Raw genomic sequence first — 24,143 nt, 5'->3', positions numbered from 1 at the left:
ATGTACAAGAACAGAAATTATAACAAACTGTCTCTAAGACCACAGTGCAATCAAACTAGAACTCAGGACTAAGAAACTCAATCAAAACAGCTCAACTACATGGAAACTGAACAACCTGCTCCTGAATGACTACTGGGTACATAACGAATTGAAGGCAGAAATAAAGATGTTCTTTGAAACCAATGAGAACAAAGATACAACATACCAGAATCTCTGGGACACATTTAAAGCAGTGTGTAGAGGGAAATTTATAGCACTAAATGCCCACAAGAGAAAGCAGGAAAGATCTAAAATTGACACTCTAACATCGCAATTAAAAGAACTAGAGAAGCAAGAGCAAACACATTCGAAAGCTAGCAGAAGGCTAGAAATAACTAAGATCAGAGCAGAACTGAAGGAGATAGAGACACAAAAAACTCTCCAAAAAGTCAATGAATCCAGGAGTTGGTTTTTTGAAAAGATCAACAAAATTGACAGACCACTAGCAAGACTAATAAAGAAGAAAAGAGAGAAGAATCAAATCGACGCAATTAAAAATGATAAAGGGGATATCACCACCGACCCCACAGAAATACAAACTACCATCAGAGAATACTATAAACACCTCTACGCAAATAAACTGGAAAATCTAGAAGAAATGGATAATTTCCTGGACACTTACACTCTTCCAAGACTAAACCAGGAAGAAGTTGAATCCCTGAATAGACCAATAGCAGGCTCTGAAATTGAGGCAATAATTAATAACCTACCAACCAAAAAAAGTCCAGGACCAGATGGATTCACAGCTGAATTCTACCAGAGGTACAAGGAGGAGTTGGTACCATTCCTTCTGAAACTATTCCAATCAATAGAAAAAGAGGGAATCCTCCCTAACTCATTTTATGAGGCCAACATCATCCTGATACCAAAGCCTGGCAGAGACACAACAAAAAAAGAGAATTTTAGACCAATATCCCTGATGAACATTGATGCAAAAATCCTCAATAAAATACTGGCGAACCGGATTCAGCAACACATCAAAAAGCTTATCCACCATGATCAAGTGGGCTTCATCCCTGGGATGCAAGGCTGGTTCAACATTCGCAAATCAATAAACATAATCCAGCATATAAACAGAACTAAAGACAAGAACCACATGATCATCTCAATAGATGCAGAAAAGGCTTTTGACAAAATTCAACAGCCCTTCATGCTAAAAACGCTCAATAAATTCGGTATTGATGGAACGTACCTCAAAATAATAAGAGCTATTTATGACAAACCCACAGCCAATATCATACTGAATGGGCAAATCTGGAAAAATTCCCTTTGAAAACTGGCACAAGACAGGGATGCCCTCTCTCACCACTCCTATTCAACATAGTGTTGGAAGTTCTGGCTAGGGCAATTAGGCAAGAGAAAGAAATCAAGGGTATTCAGTTAGGAAAAGAAGAAGTCAAACTGTCCCTGTTTGCAGATGACATGATTGTATATTTAGAAAACCCCATTGTCTCAGCCCAAAATCTCCTTAAGCTGATAAGCAACTTCAGCAAAGTCTCAGGATACAAAATTAATGTGCAAAAATCACAAGCATTCTTATACACCAGTAACAGACAAACAGAGAGCCAAATCATGAATGAACTTCCATTCACAATTGCTTCAAAGAGAATCAAATACCTAGGAATCCAACTTACAAGGGATGTAAAGGACCTCTTCAAGGAGAACTACAAACCACTGCTCAGTGAAATAAAAGAGGACACAAACAAATGGAAGAACATACCATGCTCATGGATAGGAAGAATCAATATCGTGAAAATGGCCATACTGCCCAAGGTAATTTATAGATTCAATGCCATCCCCATCAAGCTACCAATGAGTTTCTTCACAGAATTGGAAAAAACTGCTTTAAAGTTCATATGGAACCAAAAAAGAGCCCGCATCTCCAAGACAATCCTAAGTCAAAAGAACAAAGCTGGAGGCATCATGCTACCTGACTTCAAACTATACTACAAGGCTACAGTAACCAAAACAGCATGGTACTGGTACCAAAACAGAGATATAGACCAATGGAACAGAACAGAGTCCTCAGAAATAATACCACACATCTACAGCCATCTGATCTTTGACAAACCTGAGAGAAACAAGAAATGGGGAAAGGATTCCCTATTTAATAAATGGTGCTGGGAAAATTGGCTAGCAATACGTAGAAAGCTGAAACTGGATCCTTTCCTTACTCCTTATACGAAAATTAATTCAAGATGGATTAGAGACTTAAATGTTAGACCTAATACCATAAAAACCTAGAGGAAAACCTAGGTAGTACCATTCAGGACATAGGCATGGGCAAAGACTTCATGTCTAAAACACCAAAAGCAACGGCAGCAAAAGCCAAAATTAACAAATGGGATCTCATTAAACTAAAGAGCTTCTGCACAGCAAAAGAAACTACCATCAGAGTGAACAGGCAACCTACAGAATGGGAGAAAATTTTTGCAATCTACTCATCTGACAAAGGGCTAATATCCAGAACCTACAAAGAACTCAAACAAATTTACAAGAAAAAAACAAACCACCCCATCAAAAAGTGGGCAAAGGATATGAACAGACATTTCTCAAAAGAAGACATTCATACAGCCAACAGACACATGAAAAAATGCTCATCATCACTGGCCATCAGAGAAATGCAAATCAAAACCACAATAAGATACCATCTCACACCAGTTAGAATGGCGATCATTAAAAAGTCAGGAAACAACAGGTGCTGGAGAGGATGTGGAGAAATAGGAACACTTTTACACTGTTGGTGGGATTGTAAACTAGTTCAACCATTATGGAAAACAGTATGGCGATTCCTCAAGGATCTAGAACTAGATGTACCATATGACCCAGCCATCCCATTACTGGGTATATACCCAAAGGATTATAAATTATGCTGCTATAAAGACACATGCACTCGTATGTTTATTGCAGCACTATTCACAATAGCAAAGACTTGGAATCAACCCAAATGTCCATCAGTGACAGATTGGATTAAGAAAATGTGGCACATATACACCATGGAATACTATGCAGCCATGAAAAAGGATGAGTTTGTGTCCTTTGTAGGGACATGGATGCAGCTGGAAACCATCATTCTCAGCAAACTATCACAAGAACAGAAAACCAAACACCGCATGTTCTCACTCATAGGTGGGAACTGAACAATGAGATCACTTGGACTCAGGAAGGGGAACATCACACACAGGGGCCTGTCATGGGGAGGGGGGAGGGGGGAGGGATTGCATTGGGAGTTATACCTGATGTAAATGACGAGTTGATGGGTGCAGCACACCAACATGGCACAAGTATACATATGTAACAAACCTGCACGTTATGCACATGTACCCTACAACTTAAAGTATAATAATAATAAATAAATTTAAAAAAAAAAAAAAGAATGCTTTACCTAGCAATGACTATTTTCTCATTTTGTATATTACCTTATTCGGATATTATAGTCTCTCTAGGTTTACAAAGGCAGTTGCCAATAAAAGGAGTAGCAACCGTTTTTACAACACTTCCTGCCTTTATAAAATCAGTTGTAGGAAACTTAATAGCATGTGGACAGAGAAATGAATAAAAATACATAAGCAGTCCCAAACACATTACATTGAAATTATTTTTTAATTACAAAAAAAGACAAGGTTTGCTTTAGCTTCAGCTTCAAATTAGCACAGAATTCATGGTAACATTTATTTATGGAATTAGGCTTAAGAATTGGGTGTAAGGATTACAAATAAACTAATCAACAACAAACAACAAGTAATGACGGGAGATTGGACACAGTTAGAGAGATGTCTGGAGCTCAGAGGGCCCTGCTTCACATATCAGCTTTCATAGTTCTGATTCCCTCTGTAATGACTCCAGCCCTCTGTTTCCATCTGATATCGAACGCTAGTAACGCTGAGAAAGAAGAAGAAAACAATGCTCCCAAGTGCGAGAAAGAGTGAGTTTTTTCATGCTTTTAACAATGTGACCTTAGGTATTGATTTATAGCCTGCCGCAGCACCCCAGAGCAAAAGGGAACATTGATAATTAAGTCAGTATCTGCACTTTCTAAAATAGTGCTGACTTGCCACAAAGAGAGCCCCTTTATTTTTCCTCTCTGTCTCCCAGTGAATGCAGATGCAGCCACTGACCTCTGACCTTTCTCCAAATTCTCTAGCTGCAGCTGTTATTTTTCTTTCTTGGGACCTTTAGCTGCTGATAGACCAGTAAGATTCCTTAAATTGTGTGTGCAACTTTCTTTTAAGCAAACATGAAACAATTTATACCTCAAGCTTTACTTATAAAATATATCTTTATTGAGCTGAGAATGAAATTAAATACTTTTACTTGGGCACCTATTAGAGATTTGCCAGATAAGAACCTATGCCCATTGATCATATTCAGAATGCACAGTTTTTGGAAGAATTTTATGTTTAAATAGAACTTTCCATTGTGAAACTCCCAAGATTGTAAAGTGTATTGAGTCAGAAATATCTTTGTATTCCAGTAGAGTCATTACTGAAATAGGGCCACAAAAGGTAACAGCAATGAAACCAAATACCTTAAGGTATATAATATGGAAATTATATGCTAATATATGGTAATCTGAGTACCATGTTCAGGGGGCATAAAAAATACTAAATACTACTAATTAAAGGTAGGTACATTGCTGTGTTTTATACTTCACAGCAATATGAGAGAGGTAGACTATTATGATAATTATAGCATTGCTTGCTTTGGGGAGCACATCCAACATTTTAACACTATTTCTTATTCTGGTGCATTTGCCCATTTCACTTTTTCTGTTCTCTGCCCTAGGTCTTAGATTCATGAAGTTAGTGAAAAACTAAGTAACAAATTAAGTCTTTAGCCTCAAGGAAAACAAATACTTTTCTCCCTAGAAACTTCGGAAGTGTGGTACCCACCTAACACTCCTCTGAAAATAAGTGCACCCGACTGGAGTGATGGGGTTCAGAAGTCATCCACACTGAAAATCTGGGTAACAGGAGACAAGAATTCTCATTATACTTGGGAAATTCAAAAGCTATTTCTCCCAGAAATGCACTTCAGTATCGAGGATTTTTTTCTTATAGTAAACTCAACAGAATATAATTTTCTCTTTAATTCTAAAAAAAAAAAAATCCTAAGGGAATGAAAACAAAAGCAACAGCATTCATAAAAGGACATAAAGTAAACGTGAAATCTACCTGCCTAAAAAATTCTGATTTTCCTTATTTAACTAAATAAGTTATGTGTGTATATTCAATATGTTAATAGGACATTAGCCCCCTATAAAATGCTTTTGCCCCATTATACTAAATACATATTTTATCAGTAGATATTTACCTGAAAATTACCCAAATTAGGTGGAAAATCCACCTGAAACCAATTTACCAACTTATGAAATCTATGTTGTAGTTTCCCACGGCTTCTGTAACACATTACCACAAACTTAGTAGCTTCAAATAACAACACATTTCTTGTTTCAGACATCACTTTGGAGGTCAGAAGTTCAGCACAGGTCTCACTGGCAAAACTCAAGGTGTCGGCAGGGCTTCAGTCCTTTCTAGAGGCCGTAGAGGATAATTCATGCTCTTGTCTTCCCAGCTTCTAGGATCCACCTGTATTCCTGGGCTTGTGGCCCCTTCCTCTGTCTTCGAAGACAGCAAGAGCCGGTTGAGTTCCTTTCAGGGACTCTGACCTTCTCTTCAGCCTCTCTCTTTCACTTCTAAGGAACATAGTGATTACATTGTCTCCCCTAGATAATTTGAGATAATCTCCCTATTCTTAGAAATCAGGCTATTAGCAACCTTCATTCTATCTGCAATTTCCATGTGCCATGTGGTACAACATATTCACTTGTTGTGGGGATTAGGATATGGAAATTTTTGGAGGTAGGAGAAAGTGCATTATTCTGCCTGCCCCCTCTGGCATATGTGTATCAGGGGTGGATTCAGATATGATCAAGCCATGTCCTAACTTCAATGATTTCATAGCCTATCTCAGGAAATGGACATGCAAACAAATACCTGTCATATAGTTTAATAAGTAGTAATAATAGAAGCATCCACATGGTCCACTGGTAAAGGAAGAAGTGCCAAATTTAACTTTGCTGACTTGTAAACAATTTAAAAGAAAACCAGAGAATTTACTGAAATTTTGAAGAATGATAAAATTTCTGCAAAGATGTCTGGTGGATGGAGATTCAAGGAAAAGATAAAATTACAGGGTACAGGACAGTAGTATGAGGAGCCCAGAGGTTGGAAAGTTGAGCAGAAGCAAGGATTGATAGTTCATTGTTTTTATATTGTGTTTAATAAGAAACCATGTATGGTTTTTGAACAGCATAGGTATCATATGCGGTATGTGTGTTAGGAAGTTTATATGACACTGACAATGCAGAGGGGAATTTATAGAGAAACTTATCTGGAATTGGACACCTTACCAAGGAGATGATTGCAATCCTCCGGGAAGAAAAGAATGGTACTGACCTAAACTAAGTCAGTGGCAGTGAGGATGGATGGGGAGAGATGGATTTGAGAGCAATTGAAGGATTTGCTGAGTGATTGGATATGGAACCTCAATGGGAAAATGAGTCAAGGATCCCTTCTGGTTCCTGCCTGGGGTAATTAGTTAGATCAAAATAGCATTAACCAGGATAAGAGTTACAAGAGGATAAGTAGTGATGGAGAAAAAGAAAATTGTTTCATCCTGGATATAATGACTTCAAGTGCTTGTGGGAGGATGTTGAGAATCCATCTTTACAACAATGAAAGTGAAGAGATCTGGGCTATTTTGTTGATTTTAAGCTTAGAGAAAACCCCCCAAATTGTAATCTTAGTCCAGTTGAATGAAGAGGTTCTTTGGGAATGGGATGACATGTACAGAAGGAGTTCATGAACAAGAATGGGAAAGGAGACATGGCACAGAGCACCATGAATAATGTCATGAGGGTGAAAGCCAAGGAATGCACAAAAATGTTAAGGATAACTAAAGCACTTTGTATTGTGTATTTAGAACAAAGAGAAGGTAGGTGAAGGCAGACTGTATATAATATTTTAAAATGAACTGAGAAAGCGAAATTTGTGGTGGTTTTTCTTCTTTCTTCAAGAGAATGATCCTCAAATTAAAAAATGGGTATAACAAACATGGTAAAGAGGAAATTGGATCCAACGAGATCCAAAGAGAGAGATACTTAAATAACATCTGTTTGTTTTAACTGTGTTCCTGTCTTTAGACTGAGATTAGGGAGTCCAGGATACCAAAAAAATTTCCAGATGTTATCACAAGCATCATTACCCATAATCTCTGAGTAGTTATTGTATTAGGCCATTATTGCATTGCTACAAAGAAACACCTGAGACTGGATAATTTATGAAGAAAATAGGCTTAATCGGCTCATGGTTCTGCAGGCTGTGCAGGAAGTATAGTGACATCTGTTTCTGGGGAGGCTTCAGGAAGCTTCCAATCATGGCAGAAGGCAAAGGGGGACCAGGCTGTCATGTGGCAAAAGCAGGAACGAGAGAGAGAGAGAGAACAAGGTGCCACACAGTTTTAAACAGCCAGATCTCATGAGAAGTCACTCACTATGGCAAAGACAGCATCAAGGGGATGATGCTTAAGCATTCATGAGAAACCCACCCCTATGATCCAATTACCTACCACCAGGCCCCACCTCCAATACTGGGGATTACAATTCAACATGAGATTTGTGTGGGGACACATATTCAAACTATATCAGTTATGAATGGGTGAAGTGCCAGAAGACTGGTGTCTACATGGTAAGGATGCAATCATCAGGAGGTTACAGGTTGGTAATCGTCTGCTTGACTCCTGACAAATTCTAGAATGGATTACTCAATTTTTAGTGTTAAGAAGATAGTCACAAGAAGGAGTTAACAAAAACACATTAATAGGAATTCATTTCATTTATATTTTCATTTTTCAGGGAACAAAAGTTTAGGGAAAGCTAACAAATTGGAATAGGAACAAAATGAAATAAATATTTCAGTTTTGAAATAATAGGCCCAAATCAACATGTTGCAATATACAGGGCCAAATGTAAAATCTTATGCTTAGGTTTAAAAGAATCAAATCAACTACACCAGTTGGAAGATATTGAGGATCCAGCGTTATAACAGTTAAAAGTTCTAGGCTATTTAGTTAATTGTAAGTTTCAAGAGGATATCTCAAATTGTAACCTAGTACAGACATGTATCACCTCAAACAAGAAAGGTAACATCTGTAGCTCTCCTGGCAAAAGTCCCATTTTAAGGATTGAGTGGTCTTTTTTTGTACTGTATTTTAAGGGGGCAAAAACTAAAAGAAAGGAAACTCTCAGTATTTGGAAATCATGTCAAATGATTAGAAGTTGAAGGAGCTAATTATAATGTTTAGGCCAAAAGAGACATATTATGTCTTTGAGTATTTGAAGACATAATACGGGATTGGGTTTCTGATTATCTTTAGCTCTAGAAACTGAAACTACTACAATGAGGTTCTAGGAGAGAAAAAATATCGTTTGCTCTACCCATCCTAGGTTCATGGCTGAGATCCCTATAATAATAATTTGTATATATTATATATATTGATATATGTAATCTGATATATATATATATCAACAGAGATTAACAAGATAAAAGCAGACAGATTTATTTACCATAATATTTACATGTCATGGGAACCTTCATAAGGAAATGAAGACCCAAAGAAACAGTTAAACCTGAGTATATTTTATAGTAGGTTTGATGGAGAGTAGAGAGTGGTGGAGAAATATGATAGGGTAAAGAGTACGGTTTAATAGTAACGTATTGGGAGAAGCTTGGAGAGGCTCATGCATTCAGATTCTTCTGTGTCATCCATTCATCTTCAGAGATCAGATATCAGACTACGGTCCTTTGCTCGGGGTGTAGGGAAGACATCTCTCACACAAAGGTCTTATGAACTCCCTCAGGGCAAGAGCAGAAAATCCTTCCTAGGTTTTATGACCCACATCAGGGAAGAAGGATAGGAAGTCAGAGAGTCCATCTGCTTCTGCCATTTTTCAGTATGTCACGGTGCCATATTTTGGCATAGTGTATCCTGAACTCCATTATGGTATAGTTAACCACAACATTAAAATAACTTTAAAAAAATAGATCTTCTAACGAAATTAATCAGCTGCCTGATGAGAAATATGGTTCTCAATAGCAATCCTCAAATACAAACTAAGTGACACCTTGTTAGGGATATTGAAAAGAAAGTGCCAACGTCAGGTAGGAGTTTGAAATACATCTGTTTTTCCTAAATTTTAAACTGTGAATATCCCTTTTTATTAAAAAAAAAAAAAAGAAAAAGAAAAAAAGATAGGCGTGGTAGCTCACGCCTGTAATCCCAGCACTTGGGGAGTTCGAAACCAGCCTGGCCAACATGGTGATACCCCATCTCTACTAAAAATGCAAAAATTAACTGGGTGTGGTGGCAACCATCTGTAATCCCAGCTACTCAGGAGGCTGAGGAAGGAGAATCGCTTGAACCCAGGAGGTGGAGGTTGCAGCAAGCCGAAATTGTGCTATTGCACTCCAGCCTGGGCAACAGAAGCAAGACTCCGTCTTAAAAACAAACAAACACCACCCAAGTCTCTGTATATGACTACTTCTAGTATCCATTACATAAGAAAATATATAGAGCAATAGTAAAAAAACCACTTTATTTGGGTCCAGAACTATTGTCATATAAATATGCGTTGAAATGACTCAAATGTATCTTTATACTTTTACGAAAATAGAATTCTCAAGACATATTTATTCCTCAGAAAATATCTGCTGTTTCTTTGAATTCACGACTCTCTGAAATAATTTTGTATTCTCAAATGTTCCCAGGGTCCATATTGAAAACTGAACAAGATAATAAAATTATGATTCACTAGGCCTGCATAGGGCCTGAGAATCTGCATTTGAACAGGCTCCAAGGTGGCTGATGCTGGAGATTTGCATCATATTTTGAGTGGCCATCAAGTATCTTCCAGGTTTAAAGTCTGTTTTATTGTGTCTCATTTTTATCCAAACCTAAAGATGATACTGTTTCCATTGATAATTTATAGCCTAGTCCATCCTGGCCTACTCCAAATCCTGACTATGCCATTTACTCAAGCTCTGTGATATTGAAAACATTCCCTAAAATTTCTGGTTGCTTCCTGAGATGGATATACAAGAATTAAATGAAATAATGTATATACTGTGCTGAGAGTAGTACCTGACATACAACATTCATTCAAAAGTTATGGCTATTGATAATTTCAATGGCAACATATGTAAAGCTGGTGATGAGAAATTAAATGGAATGAGAATACAGACATTTTCTCCCACAAAGCAATGTGTTTCCTGAGAAATTGCACATTAAAAAATAATAGAGTTTAGGGAAAGAGACCACTCCAATTAACCCTTGTAATGAAAGCACTAAAAAACAAACAACAAAAAAGATGATTATGATGTTATGATGACGCATACCTGGAGAGTTAATTTAGATGGCCCAGGCAGACAGCTCAGCATTGTTAAAAGCTGCCTCAGTGGATATTTAAAATCAGCAAAAGTGAATACAGTCAAAATATTGACAGTCCTTTAATTAGAGCAGCATCGGTGGATGTGGAGAGGTCTGCAATAGTAAGGCTTCCCTTAAGATGGGCAAAAGAGTGAGCAACGTGAGATACCTGGAGTTCCGAGCCCTACAGTGGTGGCCTGGGCTCTTACATTCCTTCCAACATAATTGAAGAGACAGCTGAACGGAAGCTTTGTGTTTCCTCCTGAAGATGATAATTCTACTCTTGCTATTTTACACCTCTCCTTGCCTCTGAGTGAGGAGGCCAGGAATCAAAATCAAATATACACCCACCTGACTCCTGCCTTTCACCAACATCATTCCCCATGACATTGCCATACTAATTACTAATTTTAGTTTCCAACACTTGCACTGCAGCAGAACAGAAATGTCCTGGGTTTTGTAGTCTATGTCTTATCTGGAAGGCACTGAGAAGGAACATTTCCTCTAACCCTCTTGGATTCTCTGATATCCAGATGAATAGAAGATGATCTAGGTTATGATGGTGGAGAAAACCTTTGCAAACTCTTGAGGAATAAAAGCAAAGGGGCAAAATAGCCAGAAGCAGAAGGTTTTGGTTAAATATCTCTCTTACATCCTCCATCTTATGGTGCTCTCCTCATAGCGGAAGACTGAACTCAGTTATGAAGCATTTTCTCCTAGTTTAAACCTATTCCTAAGTCACCTCTCCTCATCCCATGGTACAACTTCTGTAGACGATAGCAACGTTAACTGGGCAAGCAAGCATCTTCAAAGAGAGCTGAGAGGATCAGGTGCAACTTTTTGGTTGGCAACCTCATTCCTTTGGGAAGAAATGGATAAAAAAAATTCAAAGAGAGGCTGCAGTTCTTGGCCTGGTATCTGGGCTAACTGTAAGCTTTACGGCTTTGCCTTGATGTGTGTTTAAGCAGCAGCAGCCTGCAGTCTGGCACAAGGAGGATTTTTCCTCCACTTGTTTTATTATAAATAGTTTTCAAAAGCTCCTGTGGAACACAGACTGTGGCTTTGATCCGGCCAACTTCTTCAGTACTGACATTCCCATGGAAAACCCCAGCTCGGACCAGCTTCAGCCACTTTTACAATTCTCATTTAAATTCAGATTCCCCCTAATCTTAACAGGCAAGAGGCAGATGAAGAGAAAGAAAGCTGGATGCCTCTCATGTGTCCACACAGCCCTCAGATCAAACAGTTGCATCTAGGCAGCAGGGAGGGTGTAGAGATCCCAGAAGAAAATAGCAAAATACTGGATGTGGGCTGTGTACCTCCTAGACCAGGGCTTCTGACTGACACTAGGTTCACATCAAGTTGCAATATATTTATGAAAGCTCCCTTTAAGATCTCTGAATGTTTTATGCCATATTTTTGGTTAAAATAGAAATAAAAGGCTTGATGTGGTGTGCACTATTTACAGAAAGAAGCATCATTTGCTTGGGTTCATTTTATGGGCATTCCTAAAAGTGTACTGGTAGATTTTACTTTTTCCACCTCTATTCCCACAGCTTCCTCCAAGTTTACAATCAAAGATCGTCCCTTGTTCTTGTTAATTTGAGGAATCTTACCAACCTAAAAGATGTAGGGAGATATTTGGAATTTATATGAACTGACAGAAGATTCACACTTTCTCAAGGATGTTGTGCAGGAAATATACAATCCCTTTTCTGCCTTTCCTCTCTTGCCCCAGGGAAGAGGGTCTGATCTCCCATTTGCCTTCTTTGGTATACAACTTGGTTACTTCTGGTTTTACATTGAACCCTCCACCACTACCCCCAGCCCCAACACACGCCATTCTGAATTTGGTAATTTTTGATCACTCTGTATCTGCAGTAGAAGATTTCTTAGCTAACCACTTGAGTAGAGTGACCTTGACTTATTCTGTGAACTCAGTGGACTCAGCTCCAGAATTTCCTCTAGTCTAGGCTCACTGGTCTTTCCACCATGGCTGGGGCTGACTTTTATCTACCTTCTAGCTACTTCCTGCTTTGCTTTTGGAGAAAGAATATGGGATAGACTTTCTTGGCCAAAAATCCAATTTCTCCAGGAGAAAAGTTGACAAAGCACAAACTAACAATAAGTAGATTTTATCACTGATCTTTGAGATACATCAGGAACACATTATGGTTTTCCAAGTTGCAGCTCATTTCATCCAAAATTCATAACTAAGAAAATATATATCATCCAGCGATCTGGGAAAGGATGATTCTACAACCTATTATTTTCTGAAATTATTCTTTTCTTTCTGCTTCCATTCCCTCTGCCTTAGATAAGGACCTTATTCTTAATTACTAATAACCTCTTAATTAGTCCCTTTACTGTCATTAGAAAATGATGTCAAAAATGTCACAATAGGAGACTGATAAGGCCTCTCTTGCTCCACTGTTTAAAATATTTCACTGCCTATCCAGCACTTACATCAGTGTTTCCTAAGGGACAGGGAACCAGAGAGAAACTTCAACAAGTTAATAAATGGCAAAATATGATTTAGAAAATTTTGGGTAGTGAAATCCCCTCCTGGAGGCTTCAAATGCATTCATTTGGAGCAGTAATGGCCTGAATAAACTAGTTCAATCCAGAATTCTCTTAATGTATTTAATCACGGAATTTCTTTTTCAAGTTTTACCTATTCAATATCTATAGTACTAGTTTCCACAGAGACGCTTTGGGTAACGCTTTCTAGAATAAAAGCCAAGCTGCTTAACTGATAGCAGGGGGCACATTGCGACGGGCTATTTTCAGTCTCCTTATTAGCCTGGCTTCCCACCCCTTGATGCCTTTCTCTATTATCTTCTACCTGAACAAGGCACACACCACAGTGCTGTAGTCCTCTGTGCCTTTGCAGTTGCCCATTCCTTTGCCTCGAGTCATTTTCCTCCCGTTGCTTGCCTGGTAAACTATTTTCCCCCATCTTTTCAAACCCAGAAGAGATGCCTCTTCCCAAGGAGGAGTCTTCACTGACTTGTCGAATAAAGGGAATCACTCCCTTCATCATTCTACACTATGCTTTGTTCACCTCATTTGCATTTTGGTTGTACTCATCATACTGGTTTGAAATTGTGTTTGTGGGTCTAATGGGTTTCAAAATTTATGAGAGATTTCATGGAAGAAATCTGTGTAATGAGTCTTGGGTTATGCGTGGAGCAAGGTAGGAGGTTAAATCCTGTTTGTAAAACAGGCAAATGGTCACATTTCATATGGGAGTAACATCATCCGGATTCTGAACTTCTTTTTTTTTTTTTTGAAAGGGAGTCTTGCTCCGTTGCCGAGGCTGGAGTGCGGTGGCACGATCTCGGCTCACTGCAAGCTCCGCCTCCCAGGTTTTCGCCATTCTCCTGCCTCAGTCTCCCGAGTAGCTGGGACTACAGGCGCCCGCCACCACGCCCGGTTAGTTTTTTTGTATTTTTAGTAGAGACGGGGTTTCACCGTGTTAGCCAGGATGGTCTCGATCTCCTGACCTCGTGATCCGCCCGTCTCGGCCTCCCAAAGTGCTGGGATTACAGGCGTGAGCCACCGCGCCCAGCCTGGATTCTGAACTTCTGTTGGTGAAGATATCTTAGGTTAGATAACACACATACATCAAGAAAAAGGCAAAAATGTTATCATAGGAAAATGAGATGTATGAGGTATGTGCATGTATATACATATAAATATATATCTACACATATCTGTGTCTACATCTATAAATACGTAATACATACATATATAGTTTCAGTGTATAAAAAGGACACACACAAATGCGCGCACACACACACACACACACACACACTTATGCTTAGTCCCTCACAAAAATAATTTTCCCCAGCCATGAGACACTGCTATTTAATTAAGGATTATTAGGAAATACAGGAAGAGAAACTTTACCAAGGGCACTGAAACACATAGGTGGTTATAGAAATAAAACTTTGGTATTTTTATTCTTTACACATAACCTTCACTTCTACGGTCTCATCCAAACAACAGACCTGCAGCATCCTACACAGACTTCTATTTATCTACTTGGGCTGAGCTGACCCCACTGGAAATCGAACATTGCTGCAGATATTGATCCAGGCACACGGACACTGGCAGGGCTCCCTTTGTGTGAAATTTACAGAAGGGCCTGCTAGAAAGGAGGGAATTCTAAGTACAGAAGCAGCCACGAGACTGCTGCTTCCCTCATAGGTCTGATAGAAAGAAATCTGCGATCACTTCTATCTGGGCAAGGGACTAGCACCACTGTGGTGCCTCACTGTGTATTGTGCTGAGCATGGCTTGGCTGTCCTGTTCACCCCTCTCATTCCTCTAGCTCCTCCATCTTGCTCTGACTCTTAATGTAATGTGACCAGTTAGTCATGACCTTCACATGCTGCAGTGGTGCCCTGTTCTCCCTCTGCTCTGTGTCTCTGGCCTTAAGCTGTAGTGAACTCACTAAGCACGAGACTCCCCTTTAAAACATCTAACTGAAAGGAGTGTTGTTTGCTTTCTGGCCCTCAAACACCAAGGCACTGTTGTGCTCCTTAAAATTGTAAATTATGTCTGTTTAAGAAAATGTCAGCGTTTTTTAAAACAGAATAACAGTGCTGGAAAAGACTTGGCTGTGCAATTTGTTACCAAAGTTTCATGCAAGAAAAATGATGCATTCATCATTATGAGCACAGTCAAGGGTTCTAATGACTTGGGCACAATGCCTCTTCAGTTCTTTTAAGGAAAATGATGAACTTTTTTCTTTCTCCTCAGCAAGTTATCTGAGTAACGTAAAAGCTCATAAACTAAGATTCAGGGAGACACTGTCAATGAGGCATTATACTTAACAACAATTAAAACGTAAGACACATCTTGTATAATTAAATTGATTTTTTTTCTGCCAGAAACAAGACCTTTTCGGGTAATGATTGCTTTGGTTGTCTAAAATTGTATGTATTGAGGCAGCAGTGGAGGAGATCTGTTGTTACATTTATACATCACTTCATGTGTCTTCAAAATCCAATTCCTAAATAGGCCAGTAGGATGATTTTTGAGTAGGGAAGGGTAAATAGTAGCTATGGATGATCAGTACAATCGATGTTGAGTCACTGCACTTGGAAACATATTATTTAGCTACTTAGAATTTCAGTTCTGCAAGTGGACTCACAGGTTTAGAAAGGCAAGGGTGAAAGTGGTAGCAAATGGGGCCAGGCCTCTGATTTTGATGGGTTCTCTGGGAACTAAAGTTGGGACCTGGGGAAGGTCTTAACTTACCCACACATTCTCCAGCGTCACACAAGCATGACGTTGTCACACTTTTTGTGTGTCTGAAATACGTTAAGGTCTGTAAATAAAATGCTTCACTTTTTATATTAAAAATTGCCTTTTAAGGATAGGTGTAACACCACACCCTCAAAAACCACAGTGTCTTTTTGACCCCTGGGTAATTGTATTAAACGGGAATATTTACCTGAATTTTCCTTACTTGGCCTCCATTCAGGTTAAGCAGCTGTTGGAATGAATACAAAGGGACTTGCCTGACTTTCTAGTAATAACCTTCATTTTTTTTCCTCGTGGTTCGAACACATTATTTAGTGGATTGAGTTTTACCTTTTCCTGCAGTGGGAGTAGCTGCTTTTCTGTTAAATATTACTGGGTTTTATTAAGAGATATTAAGAGAAACCTTTGCCATATGGCAATTTCAAAGAAAGAAGGAAGAAAAAAAGAGAGCTATGTTTGCTTTTATTTTTACCTGATGTTTGAAAAGCTAAACGTAACCCAGAGGAGAGTAGGCCAGGGGTTTTTTGTCAGTGGGTGGAACGTATTTGCTGTGAAATGTGATGGAATGTTTACTGAGCTATTTTCTTCAAAAATCAAAATGTTCCTGCTCTCATATCCAGTTTACACAGCAGTAGCCTTTTTAAAAATGTTGCCTCCGTTATGGGCAGGCAGGCTTCGTATTGCTGTCTTTGGAAGTAATGGCCCAGGGTTGTGCCTGGCTACACTCACACTGCTGGGCAAAAGCGCAGACAGATACGCTCCATTTCCAAGCATGTGGGAGCTGAGTTCCATCTCTTTCTGGTATTTACTAAAGACATATCTAATGGATGGGAGGAAATCTAATCCTGACAGAATGTTTTCTTGCTGTCTAGGTTAACATGTGTGTTTCTATGCCTGACTCTCAACCTTGGGCTGGTACCTTTGCAATCACATGGCCCTGGATGAATGAGGAAGGGTGGCATGTGAATAGAAACTGGACCAGGGAGACCACCAAGGAATGGTGTGCACTCAAGCAAGGTCCTCATTCTCTTTGAGTCTCTAGATTCTGTTAGATGAAAGCAAATTAGGACAGTTATTTATTTGTAATAATTCTATGCATACAGAAAGAGATGGAATTTAATATAATAAAATCATAGCAGTGGTGATGTTAATGGAGTGGGATTTTAGGAGAATCTGGTCTTCCATGTCTCTGGATTTTCTGTAATTTTCCCTAAACACACACATGCATACATGCACACACTAGTGACAACAGCAACATTAAAAGGCTTTTGGGCAGGTCTTCACAATGAATAATTCATATTATTTACCTTCATATGCACCAATAGTCTTCAGTCAAAAAATAAAATACATACAAAGTATATATACTCTATCATACTCCTTCATGGATTGTTTTGAAATTAAATGATTAAGCAAACGTGCTTAATATCTTATAGCTTATTTTATAGGTATTGTTATTTTGGAAATTATATTATCATTATTATATTGCTATCCTAAGAATCTAGTTTATCACAAACATACAGATACACATATATAATTTTTACATATTTATCATGTATCTCTCTATATAGATATATATCTATATATATCTCTATGGAGAGAGATCTATAGATCTATATATAGATCTATATATAGAGATCTCTAGTAATTTGAACATTATTTGGGGTATTACATTTTTATTCATTTGGTGAGGGAAGGTTAGTTAAAACTTTATTTTGGAAATGTGAAGATGAACTGTTTTGGAGGCTAGTTTTAAAAATTAAAAACTGTGTGTTTTTAAACAACAACAACAACAAAAGACCAGATCTTTATGTTGTCTTAGTTACTACTGTAGTTTTAAAACTTCCGTGTTTTCCAACTCTATGATTTTCTCTCTTTTCTCTCTTTGAAATTCACTTTAGATGTCTGAGTGCTTTTTTCTTTTTATTTTTTAATTTTTTTGACAGAATCTTGCTCTGTTGCCCAGGTTGGAGTGCAGTGGCGCAATCTTGGCTCCCTGCAACCTCCGCCTACTGGCTTCAAGTGATTCTCCTGCCTCAGCCTCCCGACTTTTTTTTTTCCCCCAGTGGATCCTGCATTAGAAAACCACCAACTTATTGTAACTTTTAGTTAATTATAAAAAGATAACTTTGTCACTGTTCAATCTTATAAAACAATGAAACCAAGTATAAAGTATTATAAGTAAATTGCTTTTCTGCGATTTCTCTTTTCAGAATTGACTGTGGCTCCATCGTTTGTTGTAATTAATTAAGCCATGTTCATTTGGACTTTTGATCAAAGTTAGCTAAATGTATTTATTTTATTCTATATTTGACCAAAAGTTTGTTAGTAATAGCATCATCTAGATTTTAGAGATAGTAATAAAAACTGGTAAAAATACTAAGTGGGAAAGTGCACTGTTGTAGCTTATCAGTGTTAGAGCTTGAAAATACCTAAAAAACTGAATGCAGACAGAAAGAAAAACCAAGAGCACTAAATCCAGAGGGTTGCATACAAGCAGTATAAATTACCAGAAAAAACACTAGGTCAAGCTGAGGGAGCATGAATTCCTATGCCTGCTTTGGAATTCCCATGTGGATTTAGGTGAGCTGCCCCTATGCCTCAGTGGCCTTTATTCTTAAATAGAAGGGCCAAAACAGTTCTGTAGGAAGTACCAATAGAAGGGAGTGTATGTCCTGTGCACACTTAATTTTTGAACTATAGAAGCTCTATTTTTGTATGTTTTATATTTTCCTGTCTTGTGTACAGTTCAGTTTGCAGTGAGGTAAGTGTTCTGTTTAAAAACTATTAATGTATACATATTTCTCTCTAAGTAATCACTGAGACAGGCTTGCCTCCTCTAATACATGATTTAAGATACTTATCGTGTAGAGAAATCCTCATATCTGGAACAATGTGGAGAATAAGTGTATGAATAGTGAAAATGATCCATTTAGTCAAATATGTATTGGTATCTACTACATGGTAGAAAACTAAGGTCATAAAACAGTAAATCTTAAAAGGAAGTTCTAGATTGGAATTAAGAAACCTAGAATTCAGTTGGGTCTAACCACACTAGCCCTGTCACCTCAGCAAGTCAAATTTCTAGAGTTAGCTTATTATCTGATTTTCTGAACATATACCTTGTCAAATGTTGCTTTGGTTTCTAAGTGCCCACCTAGCCATTCCCTCTTATAGCACCCCAAATATACTAAAACTTCCTTCTTTTTTTTTTTCCTGAGCCAGAGTCTCGCTTTCTTGCCCAGGCTGGAATGCAGTGGCATGATTAGGACTCACTGTCACCTTGAATCCTGGGCTCAAGTGATCCTCCCACCTTGGCCTCCCAAAGTGCTGGATTTTCAGGTGTGCGCCACTAAGCCCAGCCTCAGACTTACTTCTGATAATGTAACTCTGACTATACTAATTCGAGTTAATTACCCTATGATTTTAGACTTTAGTTTTCTAAAAACTCCTTTCCAGCAAATTTTTTACTCCTAACTTGTGCTTGTTGTGTCTATCATTAAAGTATTATTGCCTTACTCCTAACCTGGGAAGCTCTCAGCTCCTCTAAAACACAATTTTGGGGCCGGGCACAGTGGCTCACACCTGTAATCTCAGCACTTTGGGAGGCCGAGGTGGGAGGATCACGATGTCAGGAGATGGAGACCATCCTGGCTAAAACGGTGAAACCCCGTCTCTACGAAAAATAAAAAAAATTAGCCGGGCGTGGTGGCGGCGCCTGTAGTCCCAGCTACTCGGGAGGCTGAGGCAGGAGAATGGCGTGAACCCGGGAGGTGGAGCTTGTGGTGAGCCGGGATCGCGCCACTGCACTCCAGCCTGGGCGACAGAGCGAGACTCCGTCTCAAAAAAACAAAAAACAAAAAACAAAAACAAAAAACACCACAACTTTGGGAAGGAAATGCTTGCATCCACTTGCATCTACTTTTCCATGAATTACTTGAACAAATATTTGTCCACGGCAGGAGGGATTGAGCACGGCGGGATGGATTTGCAGAGTGTCTATTAATAACTGTGATGAAGGGACAAAAAGGGAAAAAGAGACTGACAAGTAATGATCACAAAAAAAGAAAAAAGAAATATCCGAGTAGAGATACAACACGTTTCCCGACCTTCACAGAGGAATTTAAGTTTATGTCATTATAAAGCTCTGAAGATATTTCAATGATTATGGTGGATAAAATGGAACTCTTAAATGATCATACAGGTATGTAGCAGTTCATACTTAACGTTAGCGGAGTATTATAGAGTATTATAAAAGTTAAAACCTGAGGTCATCTTTGCTAGATGATTTCTATGTCAATGAAAACTCAGATGTATAAACCAAAAAGATTGCATCATCCTTCTCAAATTCTTATATTTATAAAAACTTGTGCTAAAATTTCATTATCGCCAAGGTTTCTATCCTAATAAAAGAAGAACAACTCACACTAGAAAGATACCTATGCCAATCAGTGGGCAGGAATACACTATGCAATTTCAGGTCTCTAAGATGACAAATCAAAATAAATTACCCCAATTAAGGCAGACAATTGCACGAGGACCTGACCTGGCCGGTGGTCCTATCCACTCCCTTTTCGGTAGGTTTTTGTTTGTTCATTCTAAATATAAGTGACCAGTTCTTACAAGTTTATATTCAAATAAGCGTTCAGAAGTAAATAAATGCATCTATTCATTCCGTCAAGTAAAGTAATCCAATTTTCCTAGTGTGTGCACATGTGTTAGTGGTTTCCTAATATATATATATTTCTTTTTTAGAAATACATGTGCTGTGGCTTCAAGGGTGGAAAATTTTACACACTTATATAAGTGAGGAGGTTTACTTGTAACCCTTTTGCATTAGTTTTGGAGAAAATCTCTTTAAGAAAATAAATATTGCTTTAGCACCTAGAAATACATATAAAATACTGTGTTTACATCTCTCTCTTCCAGACCCTCCAAACAGTAGTATCAGGTCATTGGTTCTTTTGATGGCTCGTTTTGGCACTGTGTTTGTTCTAAAACGTATTCTAGAAAACACCAAGCAGGTATGCCAGTTATGACCTTCCAAATACATTCCACTTCTCAGCATGCTAGAATATATTTAAAACAGATTATATTTTCCTTCTGTGTTTCAGTTTTCACAGTTAATAAGACAGGCATTTCCATGGCTGACTTGCTGTTTTCATGGATAGCAAATATTCTGATTAGTATTCCAGATGCCAAGTTTACCAAATTTTATTCAGAATAGAAAATGCCATAGAAATTAAAGGTTTTGCCTCTTACTGTTTAAAGTTAAAACATCAAAATAATAATATATAGCTAATATTCATGATTGTTCTGGTAACTGGTGTTTCTAATGAAGTATCCCTTGAACCAATGTGTCTTGAAAAATACTCATGTGATGTAGAAGCTGCTGAGTTCAAAAAATAACTCCTAGCACTAATCTTATATTTAAAACTTTTAAATAAAATCTTACTTTGGATCCGAGAGATGACAAGGAGATTTGGAACAATGACTCTCCTGTTGTTTCAGTCCTTATGACCTAAACTTCTTTGCCATCCTATCATATACAACTAACCTTTTAATACCCTCTCCAAGTGGGAAATAGTTGAAGGTAATGTTGTGTATGTTTTTCCAATTATTCTTAGGAAACTAACATGATGAGTTGAAGGTAATGTTGCTGGTAAGTTTTTCCAATTATTCTTGGGAAACTAACATGATGAGTTGAGTTTCGGTACAAGATCTACTACAACTTCCTAACCTCTTTTTTTCACAGGGAAAATAGACCCAGTGTTTCAAAAAAAAAAAAAAAAAGGATGCTTGGGCATTTTTTTCCCTCATTTTGATTCATCATATGTTTTATGATGTTATGATATTAAACATGGTGTTGTAATAAATAGGATCAATGAAAGTCAATAAGTGATTGGATGGGAAGTGGAGGAAAATGTAGATGTCATGTGGCAGTGATGATGGAATTAGATATGTCCAAGAGGGATGATAATGCAACTTGGGGGTCACATGAATTTGTCATAATTTCCAAAGATCAGCCAAAAACTATAAAAATGATCCTTTTGAATTTTAAATATTGTATTCTTCATAAAATGTGGGATAATTTCACTGTTACATGGGCTGAGAGGTTTATTTATTAAGCCTAAAAGTTTCATTCTTAATTAGTTTAATGATAACATTTTGGGTTGAATGCACTCTAACCTTTATTTTGAAAGCACCTGCAACTAGAGGAATAACCTGAAATTACATAGATAATATAATGGTTATGTAAATTGAGCTATTTTTCAGATCTGATGAATTTTTCTTTCTCTATTGAGAATTTTCCAGAAAGAAATACGTTTCAGTCAGTCTGGCACACAATATAGCTAGCACCATGTTCCTGTCTCATACTTAAGGTCAGTTTGATAGAGGATGTGAGAATGCATAGCTGATTGGCCAGCTCTACTGCCACCCAGTTAATGCTTCACAATGGGTGCTGGGTTTAGCAATCTTCCTGGGTATCGTTCTGTCTAGATCCTTATCTCAGGCTGGTTTATATTTGGAAGACTCTCTAAAACTTCTTGAGAATTATTTATTCATGATCTCTGGTGGCTATAATTTCAGTTTAAATCCAGAGCAAATAATCAGCATGATGCTATCTTCTTTCTTAAATTGAAGAAGTTCAATAAATTGAAGAGAAAGTAAATTGCCATTAGCAAGGAAATTCACAGTTTTTTTTTTTTTTTTTAAAATGCATGTCTGTTAGGATCCAGTGGCCCAATATGCCTTCAAAAAGTAAGAACTCTTCTTAAAGGCAGAATCAGGTTCATGACCTAAGAATCTGCCTTCTTATACTACATTAAAGAGAAGAAAGAAAAGAAGGAAGGAAAAAGGAAAGAATTTTATCAGGCCAAGAATTTCCTTCTTCTTTCCTTCCTTCTATTTAATGTAGTATAAGAAGACAGATTCTTAGGAAAGACAAAAAGAAAAACTGAAAGAAGGAAGAAAAGAATGAAGACAAAAGGAAGAAATAAAGACAGAGAGTAATTAAGAATAAGCTACTTTTTGAAAGTTATCAAATAAGTTAATTATAAAAGCAAAATAAAAGTCCAGATCTAGTCACATTTACATAAATTAGCATTAAGTTCTTTGTCAGTCATTTGTTAGTTGTCATTCATTCGTTCTTCCAGGCTTGTGCTAAGAGCTAGAAGAATGATAGAAAAGACTCTTATTGTATAAGGCAATGGTTTAAAACCATGGGACAAACCCTACCCTTGAATACTTGACTGTCAGCAAAGTGACCTCCACAAAGTGCCATCCAGTTTCCATTCCCCTTCCAGCTTCTTTGATATTTCCGGGAACTGATAGAGTATGCCTTCTGCATTTAATATTTATAAATTGGTTAAATGTCTCAGACTTTGGTCTAAGCCATATAACATAGGGCAAAGAATGAAAGAGGTTAGTCAGATCAGAGAGAAAAGCAGAGAGAGAAAGGGTCTCAACAGAGCTGTAGTTATTTTCTGTAACCAACTGGCCCTCGAAAACAACTGACATCCTTAGTCAGATGCTAAGCATGTGATGTGGAATGGCCATGGCTGGCACCCTTCACAGAGGATCGTGCGTCTCCACTGTGCAGGTGTTTCTGCTCCTGGAGGCCTGCCAACCAGCAACCTGATTCTCTGAAGGGATCACACACAGTTGCTTCTTAGTTAAAACGGGACACTTAAGCAAACACAGGATCCACTGTTGTTAAATTTAGTTGCTCTTGTTACCTTTCATTCTCTGGTTGTAAATGAGAGAAGCAGATGCTGGCAATGCAGGCTTTACAATTCTTGTTTTTCTACTCATTTAAATTGGCACCCACAGCTTCTACACAGAGACTACACAGCTCTGAAATGACGCATGAAATGGAAAAAAATGGGAACAATTTTTGCCCTGAATGCCCAGGTCACAGAAATTACAGACGCAGATTCACACAACAAATGGTGCTATGTCTCCATTTAGTTTCAGCAAAGATTTAAGCCAACTGTAGTTGGTTGTACCAATAAGCAGAGAATTGAGTCAAAAGAGAATAGGGACTTAGGTCTGTCCACTTCTTTGACTTGACACCATCTCATATGAATCATCTGAAGTCCTGCCCTTTCCTCCTACACCGTCTACCAGTTTGTGCTTCCCTATCACATTTCTTCCTGATTTTTGCTTTCCTTTTTTGCTATGTGCCCTCTCCAAATATTCAACACTTTATTTTCATGCACTCTTTTCTTCCCTTCTATTTTATTTTTTCTCAAAAGCCCCTTACCCAGAGTACCTTCTCAGGAGCATATTAAAGGGAGGCAGAATAAGAATGGGGTCGTAGGGTTTAAGCATTTATTAAAAATAGA

The 24,143-nt window shown here is 38.0% G+C and overlaps 1 long non-coding RNA gene across 1 annotated transcript in view; it reads right to left on the bottom strand.

The window, feature by feature from the left end:
* Positions 1–23,238, bottom strand: part of LOC144340750 (uncharacterized) — an 81,358-nt gene extending 58,120 nt beyond the window's left edge. The window contains exon 1 of the long non-coding RNA XR_013417044.1: positions 23,035–23,238. This is a non-coding gene — a long non-coding RNA (uncharacterized LOC144340750). The remainder of the gene's footprint in view (positions 1–23,034) is intronic.
* Between the last annotated feature and the right edge of the window lie 905 nt (positions 23,239–24,143).

This window comes from Macaca mulatta, chromosome 4, assembly GCF_049350105.2.
Source record: "Macaca mulatta isolate MMU2019108-1 chromosome 4, T2T-MMU8v2.0, whole genome shotgun sequence".
NCBI classification, from domain to species: Eukaryota; Metazoa; Chordata; class Mammalia; order Primates; family Cercopithecidae; genus Macaca; species Macaca mulatta.
Note: the sequence above shows the minus strand (reverse complement) of the source record. Positions and strands in the feature narration are given on the sequence as shown.